The sequence below is a fragment of the Plectrocnemia conspersa genome, unplaced genomic scaffold (genome assembly GCF_051122295.1).
Source record: "Plectrocnemia conspersa isolate PC_06_02 unplaced genomic scaffold, ASM5112229v1 ptg000002l, whole genome shotgun sequence".
Classification (NCBI taxonomy): domain Eukaryota; kingdom Metazoa; phylum Arthropoda; class Insecta; order Trichoptera; family Polycentropodidae; genus Plectrocnemia; species Plectrocnemia conspersa.
In genome coordinates, this window is record NW_028277166.1 from 28,591,652 (window position 1) to 28,606,408 (window position 14,757).

General features: G+C 27.5%; 1 protein-coding gene across 1 annotated transcript in view; it reads right to left on the bottom strand.

The window, feature by feature from the left end:
• The window catches only part of LOC148238253 (uncharacterized), a 115,236-nt gene that overhangs the window by 14,005 nt on the left and 86,474 nt on the right, over positions 1-14,757 (bottom strand). The window lies entirely within an intron of this gene.

Genomic DNA, 14,757 nt, shown 5'->3' on the forward strand with positions numbered 1-14,757 from the left:
ATTTATCATATTTATTTTATATAATTTTTGACATTTTTTTAAGCACTAATGTAACATACAAAGCCAGGTTTTATGTTTTGAAAATAATTATAAACCGATCATACTTTATAAGTGCTGGTTTATATGTCTATTTTAGTTAAGCTATTGTATGTATTTGTATTGAAATTTATATACATACATACATTTAAAGCAGTCTGAATATATAAATACAATACGCGAAAATCTCTGGAGAATACGATATTAAAAAGTACTCAACCTTGATGTAAAATATCGATCCCTACCTGAATAAATTACTATGAAGTTTAATATACCATACAAAAAACTTCATATACAACATCTGGTAAGTAGATTAAAAAGGTTTTTTTCTCAGCACATATTTTATTTTAATATTATTTAATGGATTTTTTCAATTTTATTATAAAAAAAATATGTCACTGAAATATCTAAAAGATTTAAAAGACGATGCATACATTTATTTAAATATATATATGGTTCTAATAAATTAACATTGAGTGATTCTCAAAGATAAAGAGATATATCCATTAAAGTCATACGGTAACATTTTAAGAAAGCTTTCTTGAAAGAATCTACATAATATTTAAAAGCTTTTCAAACCGATAATTTATTTATAAAATAAATAATAATTCTCACTTGATATATATTTTTAATGTACTATCAAAAATACTTAAATTTTTTATTCGCAATACGAGAAACTTGTATTTTACATGATTGATGTGCTGGCTTACAATATTTAGATAAAATAAATTTATTAAAATATAGATTTTCATTATTTTTGAGCAGCTGAATTAAAGTCGAAATATCAATAGCTATGCGGCGGTTAATTTAATCAGAGCTATTGCTCACGACAACCCAAGTAGGGCGTTGAGTCAAGCATCGGTATGTGCAGCGTTTCAAAACAATTTTTATTTTTTATCTAAATATGCTATGAAAAACACATTTAAATGCATAATTATATGGTCTGTTTTTTTCTATTGCTCTAGATTTTTTTGACAATATAGTGATAAAATCGACCAAACCGCTTGAACGAGTCCAATATACTGTAATAAAATTTAATAAAGGTAAGATAAGGTTTTAAGCGTATTAATCCATTACCTGACAGGTATTTTTATTCTTTTTAGGATATCCCATTGCTTAAATATAAATTTAATAAGCTGTTTATTAATTTTATCAAGTTTTTCACTAATTTTTTTTCGTAGATTGTCTAATTAGACTTATTCTTATCATGATATTATATTTACTAAACAGATTAATTCTGTATTTTTCAAGGTAGTGTATATTTTTTATATGTTTCTATAGATTTTAAAACAATAATAACATTTTATTTACATATGAGCCAACACTGACATTTACTTCAATCTATATATTAGTCATGCACGAAATAACAACATAAAATACAAACCCCCCTTTTTTGTTTCTGATTTACCGTTATATTTTCACTTCTATCATTTATTGATCTAATCTAAAAAATAATTGTAGATATTTTTTTGTGAAACACTGCTATTGATTCTTCTGCCAGTTAAAATATTTTAACAAGTACCACCAACCGCAGTGCAATGAATATCCGTTACCTCAAATACCTCATGGCAAGTAATGGGTTAACGGCAAGCTTTTAATATGCTTATAAATTAACTGCATAAAATAAAAATGCAAGAAAAACAAGAAAACTATCTACTTTCCATGCCTATTTTCCGGTCGGTGATAACATCCAGAAATATGCCTTGGTCTCATATTCACGTACACTCCCCAGTGTACATTTTGAATTTCATTAATAGAAACGACTCCTTATTTCCTCGCGTGTCTCGCGCACAGAAATGGGACAACAAGACAAAAACCCATCCGAGTCGACATTGAAATCCTTCTCCTTTATGAATACGTGAGTATGGCCATTCCGGCGCGACAAAGGCTGCACCCGACCGAGTCTTCTGGAAAAGAAAACAAGATAGGCTTTGTTGACCGTGCAACTTTGTTCCGCTCGGGTGACCACCCGTTGTGCAAACAAGCGGGAAAGCGTGAAAAACTTGCACGGGCTTTTTAGGCATAAAGTTTTCTCTTGGCGAGCTTAACAACATCGGTGGGTTCAAAATGACCCCAATTTGTGCTTTATTGCCAAGGAGGGAAAAATAAAATTTTACGATTTGTACAGTCCACGAACAATTCATAAATACCTATCGATAGAGCAATAAAATAAATATTAATACATTTTTTTTAATTATCGTAAACTCGAATTGATGGCTTAACCTTTTCAGTTATTGTATAACAGTTGATTATGTAATATTGAGAGTTGTTTTTACGACTGCTGGTTTTAGCTCAGTAAAATCTATTATAATAAGATTAATATGCTATATAGACAATTTTTTATATGTTGTATTAGCAACAAAATAACAAAACTATTTTTTTTATGTAAATAGAGTTGTAGCAAATAATACACAACATTAGTAAAGAGACGCTCCAGATGCGTCCGTTACCCACACGCCTGCAAGCTGCGGTACTACGCGATAGTGAGAAACCGATAAGTATTTATTAAACACATTTTCAAGATAAATTAAAATATTTTTTACTGTAAGATATTTAAAAAATTAAAAATAGGATAAAAAAATTATATAAATAATCATTTTATTATTAAATTTTTGAACAAAAAAAGATATACCTAATCTATAAGAAGTCTAAGGATTATTACAAAAATAAAAAAACATGCCTAACTTATGGCGATGAATTCGGAGTAGTTAAATAATAATGTTAGGTGTATAATACTAATACAGTTATACTGTCCGTATTAAACGGAATACCTGGCATATGCTAGATATGCCAGATATGTAGGTTCCTAATCTTGAATGTTACCACCGAGTTATCGCGCTGCTTTATTATTATTACATCTTACAACTAAAATAATAATTTAATTGAACACATGGCAAGTTCGCCTAAAGCACACGCGGCTCGTAAAGTAATAGCATTTAGTGTAATTAAACTAGTAAAACGCAAAGTTATCTAGAACTGGAGAAATTTCCTTCTCACGATTCACTTCCGAGAGTCGCATTTAACGAGTTGTTTCAGCTGAGGCTGAAATCTCGAGAAGTAGCTGTGTGTGATATACCCACCTGCCTAATGTTTACATTCTCGTCTTAAATACACACGGCTTGTATAATAACCGATGGATTGGCACGTCCATTGTAACCGCACTGCTAATTAACAGTCGTAAAATAAATTTTAGCGAGCTGAGTTGGAAAATCGAAATATTATGCGAAGTAGACTGTAAACTTGCCGTGTGCGGGTAAGTTTCAACGTAAGTATTATATATGTGGCAAAGGTTACTAAGCCTTAACTTTTTCGCCAAGTTTTTTTCACAAAATAATCGAATTCATTTATAATTTACTACATACTCAACATATTTTGTATTAAATAATATTAAAAGTTATTAATGAAAAATGTTAAGCTGTGTTTCTTGGACCATAGCATGCGCGTCATTATTATTGTGTAAATAAATAGTAAAATAAAATAAAAATCATTTAAAATAATTAAAAACTCAAGCTTAGAGTTTCAGGTCACTGTACGCGTTGAAATTTAGATTTATACGTCAGAAAATAAAATAGAAAGTCATTAACGAGAAATCTGTCTAAGAAGTGTAATTTAATTGGAATAAGAACAACCGAGAACCGAGACGAGGTTAATGAATTTAATTTAAAAAGTAAACACCGTCTACCACCGTTATCTTTGATAGGTAGGTATTCATTTTAATACTGTCATATTTATTTTACCTTTCACTAAAACACACACACACATATTAATATAATTTGATTATCATAAATAAATTAATCAAATTATTGGTGTGAGTCTAAAGTTTGAGTCCTTGAAAGCAACAACAAAATAACATCAACACACAAAATGGACAACCTTGTGGTTTGTATGTTTATTATATTGTTTGATGGAAACCCTCTGGAAATTTTATTTGGTTAATATTTGTTAACCACAGAGCAAAGTTAAACCTGGAAAGTTTCTCCATTAGGCAATCAATTTTCGTTCGTCGGAGTTATTGGGAAACATTTAATTAATCACGTTTATAGGTTTTGTCTCTCGAGAATACATATTTTGTAATATGTGACGGGAAATTGTTTTTGTAGACAATATTTTTAATTTTTTTTAGTATCGTATGTAAAGAAACTCCAGCTTCAATACATTGATATTAATATTATTCGAATATATGTTTCAAAATTTATATTTTAAAAATATATCGTTGTGTATTTTTAGCAACGCAATTAGTCGTTATTTATCACCTTACAATTTACAGCTCACCAAGCTTTTTATGATTTTTGCAATATATTTATTTTTATCCTAATTACTCGCATTAAATTATCAAAGAAAAATCACTTTAAAGGTATATAAAGTTCAATATCATTTATAAAAAAAAACTACAGCAGCATAATAACAAATCGAAAATAAAAGTTATTTTAAGATTTTGCGCAAATAAAAGATGTTTTTTTATTTATGATTAAGAAGTACGAAATTTTATTTTAAATGTTTTTATTGTAAAAATATCTATAAGAAAACTTTGTGTATGGGATTTATTTTTAACATTTATTACAGCAATTATAGATAAATTAGTTAAGAATTTAGACAGATTTTTAAATAAAAAAAATTGTATTGCTATAAACAAGATACAAAATTAATTAGTAGTCATAAAGAAAATACACAACTATTTTATAATAGCTAAGGAATTTAAGTAATTTTTAAAATTTTAGCAAAACACGAATAGATGCTTTATTTTTAATTGTTTACCTTTTTATTTTTAAACACGTGTTACTAATTTAAACTGTATTTTTTAATTTATATAACTTTAAAATCAAATGACATTATATTGTTGTTACAATTCGATTTTATTATACGTGAAAAAAACACAAATTATATATTATAAATATATTAAAAAATACCACAAAAATTAGACATTAAAATTAAAAATTCTAAAAAAAATTCCATTCTACATGTACTGATACAACTTTCAAACGATTATTAGAATTTGAGACCGGTATTTTAACATAAAAAGAGCGAAATAACATTGTATAAATATATTTTTAAGCATTTATTATTCAGTATTTCTTATCTCCAGTGTGATTTAATAGGTACTTGAATATTGGTAATTTTAATATTTACCTCAACCGAGCATTTTACAGAAATAGTGACCTAAATAAAATTTTTTTTGAATGGTTTTTCTCAGAAACGGCAGTCACTTTGCTCAGGAATTGATTTATCAATTTTGTGCGTTATATTTAAAAAAATAATAATAATATAAATAAAGCTTGTTGTCGTTTTTTTAATGACTAAAAAAACAGTGTACCAGTAAATATGTCTTATTGTACCGTTAGAAATATATTTTCACTTGCATTTCAGTGAAATTATATTGTAATACATTTTCTCAAGTAAATATATTTATTTGTTTCAGTAAAAATATATGTTTTGCTATTGAAATTACACGCTGCTTTTGCCTGTCATTTGACAGGAAAAAAACGTGGAACGCGAGTCACACTACTCAGCATCAAAACCCAAAGTACCAATCAATCATTCGTTTCGAATAAATTTATTTTAAGAGCTAATACATTAAAAATGTATAAGCTCTTCGTTACATATCGTAACTTTACTAGAGGTTCTATTTTTTTTACAAATTGAGTAAAGTGCAGTTGATATTTTTAAGTATACGCCACATGCTGAAAAGTTACTCAAGTGAATTACTCCCCAAGGAAGACATCGCTTCGTTATTTTGTTATTATCGTTTCCGGATATCGCCACTTTTGCACTCCATAAAAATTAAACGCCACGGAGAATCTCGTCATATATTTTTAGAAAATAAAATAAAAAAGCGTGATTACACGTAACTTTTTAAAAGGGCGCTCGTTTTTATCTGGCGTCGCCAGGAGGCGAAATTGGAAATCTTCTTATCTGGAGTGAATTATGTCGAGCAGTAACAATAGCAGACATCCGCAGGAGTCTCGCAGCCAGGTGTGGGTATTCATTGGAAAATTGTATAAGTGTGTGTGTATTCCCTTTGGAGAACCGGCAAATTTTCATTTGCGCTCTGGCAGAGCTTTTTTCAAATTTGGCGTTGATGGAATACTTTTTCGATGAAATTGTTGTAATTTAATATGTTATAGAGCTTTAGAAGTATAAATTTATACTATTCAATTTCGATATAGTTTTATAATATTTTTACCAAAAATCATTGATTTTATTTAAACTAAATATATTTATTATTTTAACATAATATATGACATAAATATTTTAGTGTAAAAAACATGTATTTAATTTTTTTATAAATATATATAAACCCTAACTAAAAAATTAAAGTATTAAAGCCTAATATTATTTTATGATAATAATAAATAGATTTTAGTTAATATAAACTAAATTGAAAGTATTGATTGAAATAACTGATTTTTAAGTCCCATTTCAAATAAATTGACAGAATGCTTCAAAAATTAAAATATTTTTTCCAATTGTGTGGAGAAACACACCAGCTGCATCTAAGATAATTTGAGCAACCATTTCAAATAAAATATAACAATAAGCAACTATTCTAACAAATGGTCTCACAATAAAAAAATACTCAATATCATAATAGTATAATAAATTTCGATTTCACAGACCACTTAACTGCTGACACATTAAAGCGTCGAAAGCAGCAGAAAAACAACTTTTTATTTTGTTCAGAATACGCGATAGACAATGCGTCTACCTGAATAAAAACCACGATTCTAATCTACCCCTAGCATTAAATATTTTAAAACTTTCATTTTAAAACGTAAGCATATTTCGTTGGTTAAATAATCAAAGTGCTCCTTAGGATATATGACGCTATATTCGAGAGAAAGAAGTGTATACTAAACAATTAAAAGCTATACAACCTTTTTCAAGAAGAGTGTGACTCCACTTTCATCAGAGTTGGAAGAATCCAAAAAGAAAGTTGAAAGAAAAATATGGCTCTAATCAGTGAGTGTCCTATTTATAAGTTTGAATATTGGTATAGTGAACCTAACCAAACCGGCAGAACAGTCGCATGAGCAAGACTAAAGAATAAGTCCTGCGATCTTATTTTAAAACTCAAGTGAGCAATAAAAAATGACGAATTCTTTTGTTTAGTTTTTAAAATACGGCTAAAACCACCTGCTAAAATATTTCTGTCATAGAAACAACTTGTAAAAAATTACACACCATTTTAAAAGGTACCTTATTATTTAGGTGAGTCACTAAGGCCCCATATAAGAGACGTCGTAATTTTTATTTGAAAAATTTAAAAAACTAACAACTTATAATATACAGACTGAGCCAAAATAAATTCGATTTTTTTAAAAAAAAATTTAAAATACTTTAAACTACGGTAGTGATCGTGACTTACAAGCAAATAATTAACTAAAATGTAAAAAAAGCATTTTTTAATTTAATATTTTGCCTTTATTTTTATTATAAAACATTTTACTGTCTTCTTTATTCGCTATAATGTTTTTTTAATAAAGATACGATTTTTTTAATTTTTTGAATGGCCACGATTTTGACACAAAATAATGAATATTGCTGGCTAACATATACAACTAAGATCTTTACAAGGACTATTTTTTTGAGAAAAAATTATACGGAAATAGTAAACGCAGCGGAAGTTATCGTGTCCTTAATTTTGAGTAACTTTCATTTATAGACCCATTATTTTTAGTAAAAATGTGTTTTTATAAGGAATTAAGTTGTGTTACAAGGGCGGTGCAACGAGAGCAAGGTTCCAAGGCGGCATATTATAAGGGGGTCCAATTTAAAAAAAAAATTTTAAACTTTTTTTAAAAATAATGGTTTAAATGGTTTTTTTATAAATTGCAACTTCTTATTCTATGATAAATTTTATGTTACAGTGTTAAATATTTAGATGTCGCTGAAGAAAAACAAATCAAAAATTTTTTTTGTAACGTTAAAAATTTTTTTTTAAATTGGACCCCCTCATAATATGCAGCCTGAGTACCTTGTACTTGTTGCACCGCCCTGGTAACCGCATTTATGTGTATTTGCAGGTATAAAATTGAGAACACGTGTACATAAATTTATATTTTCCAATAAACCAAAATCTTTTGAGTTATGCTAGGTTAGGGTACGAAAAATCGTAGCTTAACCTAGCCTAACTCACCCTAACTTTATTCTTTATAAAAACATTTTTTTCCTGAAAATTACAGGTTGATATATAGAATTTATTTAAAATTAAAAAAACGATAACTTTCGCTGCTTTTATTAAATCAGTATAATTTTTTTGCTAAAAAATAGACCTTGTAAACATCTCAGATATTTATTTTAGCCAGCTATATCTACCATTTTATTTCAAAATGGTGGCTATTCAAAAAATAAAAAAAATTGTATCTTTGTTACAAAACATTTAAAAAAAAAAGTATTGAGTAAAATTGTTTTGTAATAAAATAAAAGCAAAATAAAAATTAAAAAAACATTCTATTTGAAGTTTTGTCAATTTTTTGTTTGTAAGACACAGAGAAATATAAATAATATGTACATGTTTTTGTTGCCTTACAACGAATCGCGAAGGTCAGGGAATCAGCGTGGTAAATAATAATTATTATCAGAATATATATTATATAACAAAATTGTTTGATAAATTTAGGTCAATATTGCGCCCTTTTTGGTATCACGGCGCCTACAAGATCTAGCGCCCTAGGTGATCGCCTGTACTGCCTACCCCTCGGGCTGGCCCTGCAACTATGTTACATCTAAGTAGAATTTTTGTGAGTTTCAGAACGTCATTGAGAGTCATGATCGCATCCTCTTTTGATGCACTATGAAGCGAGTATTGATTTATGGATGGATTTATTTAAAGTCAGCTTCAAAGAGTTAATCTGATTTGTAATATTTAAGTTTATTTTTTTTCTATATTATTGTATATATTATTTTCGACTAAGATAACTTGTTGGGTCACGATGGTATAATTTTTTTTATATACAATAACAACTATTCTCTATTTGTTTTTTATATTAAGCTATGTGAAGATGTTGATGTCACTATTAAATCATATTAAATTAAATATTTTTTTACAGCGTGGCTCTTTGAAAAGTTAATAGAATTTTTGTCTGAAATTCTGACATGTATGTTTTAAAGCGAGATTCATCATAGCAAACTAATCAAAGAGCGCTTAAATGAAAATTAAACTTCACTCGCTCGAACAATCTACTGTCACAGAATGAACCCGCAGAATTTATGAAAAATACGTTCTCGTGAAAATATAAATTATAACACGCATTACCCCAAGATCCGCGAGACGACAAAGGGGGCGCTCCGCGGTGTTGCCACCCTAATTTAATCAGGAGCACGACTTAAATTTAATTATGCATGTTTATATACATACATGTATGTGTGTACGTACATACATACATTCGTATATAAGTAGATATAAAATCCGCATTACATTTGCATGGCACGGATTCGGTCTTTTGTCGCAAAGAAACGATGGCAGCAACAGAAATCGTGCCGGTCATAAATTCCGAAGGATTCAGAAACAGGAATCCGAAAAAGGTTCTACGTGACACAACTGTTATTCTATATTTCATATGTGTACCTATGTATGCACGTGTACAGGTGGCTCAGGTGTACGGTGGACGGCGGCCTTTATGTCGCTTTGCGGTCAGCAAAGCTAAATTACTGTACTGCATGATTTATGCGATGTTTGTGTAATATTTACAATGCGATATTTATGGTTTTGAACCCTTGATGTACGGCGGTTTTCAAGTTTAGTGTGTCTGGTTTTGGTTGAATTATATCAGGGCCTACTCATATAGTCTTATATGTTTTTCATTCATATTATAAATACCGGCTTTATAAGCAAAAGGGATTTAATTAGCGACAGCTTCAGCGAACAACATAATACAGCATAATTTACTAGAATTATATAAAACAATATAAAAAGTACTACTTTTCAGCCAATTCCAAAAAGAATAAAAATAGCATGAAACGGTAGGATGTTTGTATATTTATTTCCAGAAACACAGTTGAGTTGCTTAAATATTATATAAATATATTATCGTCAACATTTATATAGCTTAAATCAAATAGCTTGTCTAAAAACATCCCTGATGGTAATATCGTAAAAATTCAGATACTTGCAGATTGCAAATAAAAAACTTACTCTTATATTCTAAGCTGCAAACTACTATAAATCGTATATGTCTACATTATATCTGCTTATATTATTTAATTCGTTTATCCTAATAATAAGACAACTTTAGGAAACAGAAACCTATAATCGATTATCAGTTTGGTTTTCAAAATGAACAGTTTAAGATCCATCAGATGATAATAAAAACGCTCCTATATGAGTAAACATTTTTCTAGATATAAAAACAGTTATTTTACATATAATTCTGAAGATTACGGTACTACCTAAATTTTATATGCTGTGCCTTAAACAAAATCTTTGCGTATGAAAAAGTATAAAGCGTCTTTTTAAATTTAATAGCTACTAAAATGAGGCATAAATATTAATAAAAATAATTTTAAAGCAATTAAAATAGCTGAAAAAATCTAACAGACTTGACAAATAATTGCCGCAAGAATACGATTTAATCCATATTACGAAGTTTGTTTGGCGCTTCTTTCACGCAATGTTTATATTTTAACATATTATAAAAAAATATTTAAAACAAAAAATTGTTCCTCACAATTTTTAATAAAGCAAAGTCTCAATTTTTTTTTTAAAACAAAGTGTTAGGTTTTCTTAGCTCAGTATAATCTACTTAAACCATTATATCTGAAAGCCAATAAACCAACAACATGCACCAATAATTGCAACGTCTGGTTCTCGCACTGGTGGATAGAAACGGTCCAATTCTCTTCAACGACAACGCGTTTCCGACACTTAAAAAGTTTAATGGATTGAGTTATGAAATATTGCCTGACATCTTGGCAACAGATTTACGCTTTGGCAAATTCTAGTGTAAATATATTTATTTTAAAGGTAATTAATTGTGCTAGTTTTAATTAATTAAATTATTTGGTTACCAATTATTTTTTATTTTAAAAGCCATAAACATAAACAATTATTTATGAATTATATTTTTTTTTAGTTAAATAAGATCTGGTTAAAATTATCTGCAAACTAACACTTTCACAAATTTGTTGAATAAATTAATATATTTAAAAAAAAAACAAGATTTTTTTTAAGTAAAAGATGTTACATTAATTATAGGTGGAATGATATTTTTAAATTTACAATAGTAAGTTAATAAGTAAAACGTTTGTAAAACGTCAAAAAATAATAAAATATTAATATTATAAATATTCGAGTTCTACTTAAAAAATATGCATTTTAAAAAAAATGATACACCAAAGAATGTCACAAAATTACGCAATTGTCAGGCAATATAAAGTGGCGACGTCAAAAACAATTCGCCAAGAGTTATCATCATATTCGACAAAGAAACGACTGCACATTAATATATTCTTTAATAAAAGATTTTTAGTGTTACTATTGTATTATACAAATTGTAATTTCACTTAAAAGGATTTGGAAAAACTTGAATTTAGTAAGAGCGCCAAGAAGGCTTTATTAAATCTTACTCATAAAATAATAATCTGCTAAATAAATATTCATTAAATTTCGGCTTTGATTAAATTTGATGTGTTTATATTAAAGTTTATTAAAAACGCTATAAAGCTCGACATCGGGTTTAATCTTTGGCAATTAAAGTCTGATCGCGCAATGGCTTTTTATGGTTCATTTAGAATTGTCAATGTGGTCGTTTATGCGAAAAGTTGTTTAAAATCTATTCAAGTAGCATTTATCGGCAAACGACTCTTCTTATTTTATCAAACTTCATAAAACTACTATATGTGAATGTATGTGTTACTTTACATTTAGTATTAGACATACATATACTTAGGTTACATATATACATATCACGTTAGTTTCTTGGTTTGGGGCTTTTTTATTTAAATCAAATGTTCGCTAGAGAAAAATATTATGTATGTAAACACAAAGAATTCCATTGTACGAAAAACACATATTTGCATATCTTTCTTTGTCTACATATAAATATATTCACCAAACTCTATCATCCATTTTCTCGTATATTTTTTTTATCGAACTATACCAGACTACAGCCAATCTATTTTATCTTAGTCTTGACTAACATGATCGATGTTACGTATTGATGAGTAAATTTAGTAGACAATATAAAATTATTTAACGCCTTGAAATATATTTTTTAGTTATAAACTAATCGAAGATATTCTAAAATAAAATGTGATACAAAAACGTTAGAAAAAGCCAAATTTTTTTATTTTATTTTAAAGTATTATTTTAAACAGTTGTAAGTGAAACAATTTTTAATACAGTTTGAATATTTATTAAATTAATACTAAAGGCGTGTTTGTGTCTTAAGAAACATATAATTTCTTTAGATCGGGATAAAATCTGAATTGCAAAAAACGAAGCTGAACAAAGCTTGACATAAAAGGGAAAGCGGCTACATAATCGATTTTCTCTGTGTCAGTCGATGGTTGATGTAGCACCACTTTATTAAAAAATTGTGTTCTTGATGTATTATTGATGAAAGCAAAATACAAATGTAAGTGTAGTGTATGTGTTTAAGTACCCTTATTTCACGTAAAGTGTAATTAGTGTTTATTTAAAAATGACGATGCAAGAAAATCTGCATTAAATAGGATAAGATCAAGACTTTAGCAAGATGACTCCGGCGTCGGAGACATCTGCAAAATAAATAATAATAAATGACGCAATTCACAAAGTGCGCATCGCCGACATATATAAGAAAAATACATTTAATATTTGTTTGTTTATTTGCCATTTATATTTAGAAACGAACTAAAATAACTGACTTACTTTTATGTATCATGTAATTAGTTTTAACAGTCGATAAAGCAGAAAAACAATAATACTATCTAGCATTCATATAAATACCTTCTAGTAAAAATATCTTTTATATAAATAACTCCAAATATAAAAATTGCTTCAAAATAAAATTGGTTCATAACCTTTTCCACATCACACAACGGTAAACACCGAAAATCTACTGGGATACAAATTATTATTACAAAGTTGGAAAACATTTTACTCTCCGATATTAAGTAAATACAATAATCAATATTTATTAATTAAGATTATTTGCAAGCGTTCTTTCTAGATGTAACCTATAATTATTTTTGTTGACTTCAACATTGTATGAAAAATAAATATGAACCATATTTAGGTTGTGCCTTTAGTAGCTTATTTAATGTTGTAAATTGTATTTTAACAAATAATTTTGATTAAAATAAAATGATATGTATAAATACCCTTTGACTCCAAATATGTACGTTATGAATACGTTTTATACTATAATCATTTATTTACAGGGAAATATGTATTGGTTCATTATAAATATAAAACAGCAAAATTTTATTTTCCGTAAACCTTCCTAGAAGTATGTTAAGTTAATGCAAATCCTGTGTAGTTGTCGTTTGTGTCACGTGTTGTGTTTGAAAAAGAAAATTTGGTCTATTAGGACCGATGCCATTACTTCCATTATATTTTTTACATACCACAAACTGAATAAAAATGTGTAAGTTATTAGATTTGTTTATTTACGAAATGTACAATATTAGTGTAAAACAATTAAAACTGTTATTGTTTATTTTAATTTGTCAAAAACATCTTTCAATTATAAAAAAAAAGTTATTATTTACTAAGCATAAGGCTTTATAAAGGAAATTCTTATATCTAATTTAAAATGCAATATTTTATCTAATAATAAAGAGCAGGATTAACTTTATAAATAAAAACATACTCAGACACAAAAGAAAAGGAGGGTTTAGGCAATGACAAATTGGATATTAATTTTATCAGAATTTTAGTTTATGGCTCATATAAAATTTTATTAAAATGAAAAAAACAATTTTCACTTAAATAAATAATGTTAGGAATAAATTTAACATCGAAAGCTAAAAAAAAAATTGTTCTAAAATATCAAAACTTTTGCATCAATCCGAAAAGGTGATTAAAAAAAGTTCTTACTTTCAATTTTCATGTTATTTTGCAATCTAATAATATTTTTTTTTAATATTTTTTTTTCAATCGTACTTTTTTTAAAAAAAAATATTTTGACTAAATTAAGTTTTATATTTTACACTCACTATTTTTCTATATTTTTTCAATATTTATGATTTTTTGCTTAAATCTTTTAATGCTCTTTATTTTAGGATAAGATAGATTGACTAATGAACCAAAACAAGCAATAATATATTTACAAGAGCGATTTTTAAAACATGTTTAATGCCAATAATATTTAAACTAAGACAGTTATTCGCATAATTGACAAAATAGTGTTAGGACATATTTTTGCTTTATTTAAATTGAATCGTATTTCATATTTAAAATTTTTTTAACCTATTCAGTTTTTTTAACTAAAGATACATTTTTTAGTTTTCAAATAGCTTCTATAAAAAAATAGTAGATCTGATTTTAAGACCTCAGCTTAAAATATATTGTGAGTATGTGGTTTATTACTAGATAAATTAAACTGCGGCAGTTATCATGTCCTCAAAAACCAACATAAATGACAAAAATAACTAAAAAATATTTTTAACATTTTAAAAAATTTAAAACCGTTTTAAATTGCAGCATGTTTCAACATTTTAAACACCCGAAGGGGGATCTGGTTGGGTAATAAACTAAGTTTTAGAGCTATCTTGAATCAATAATATAAAATATGCGACTCT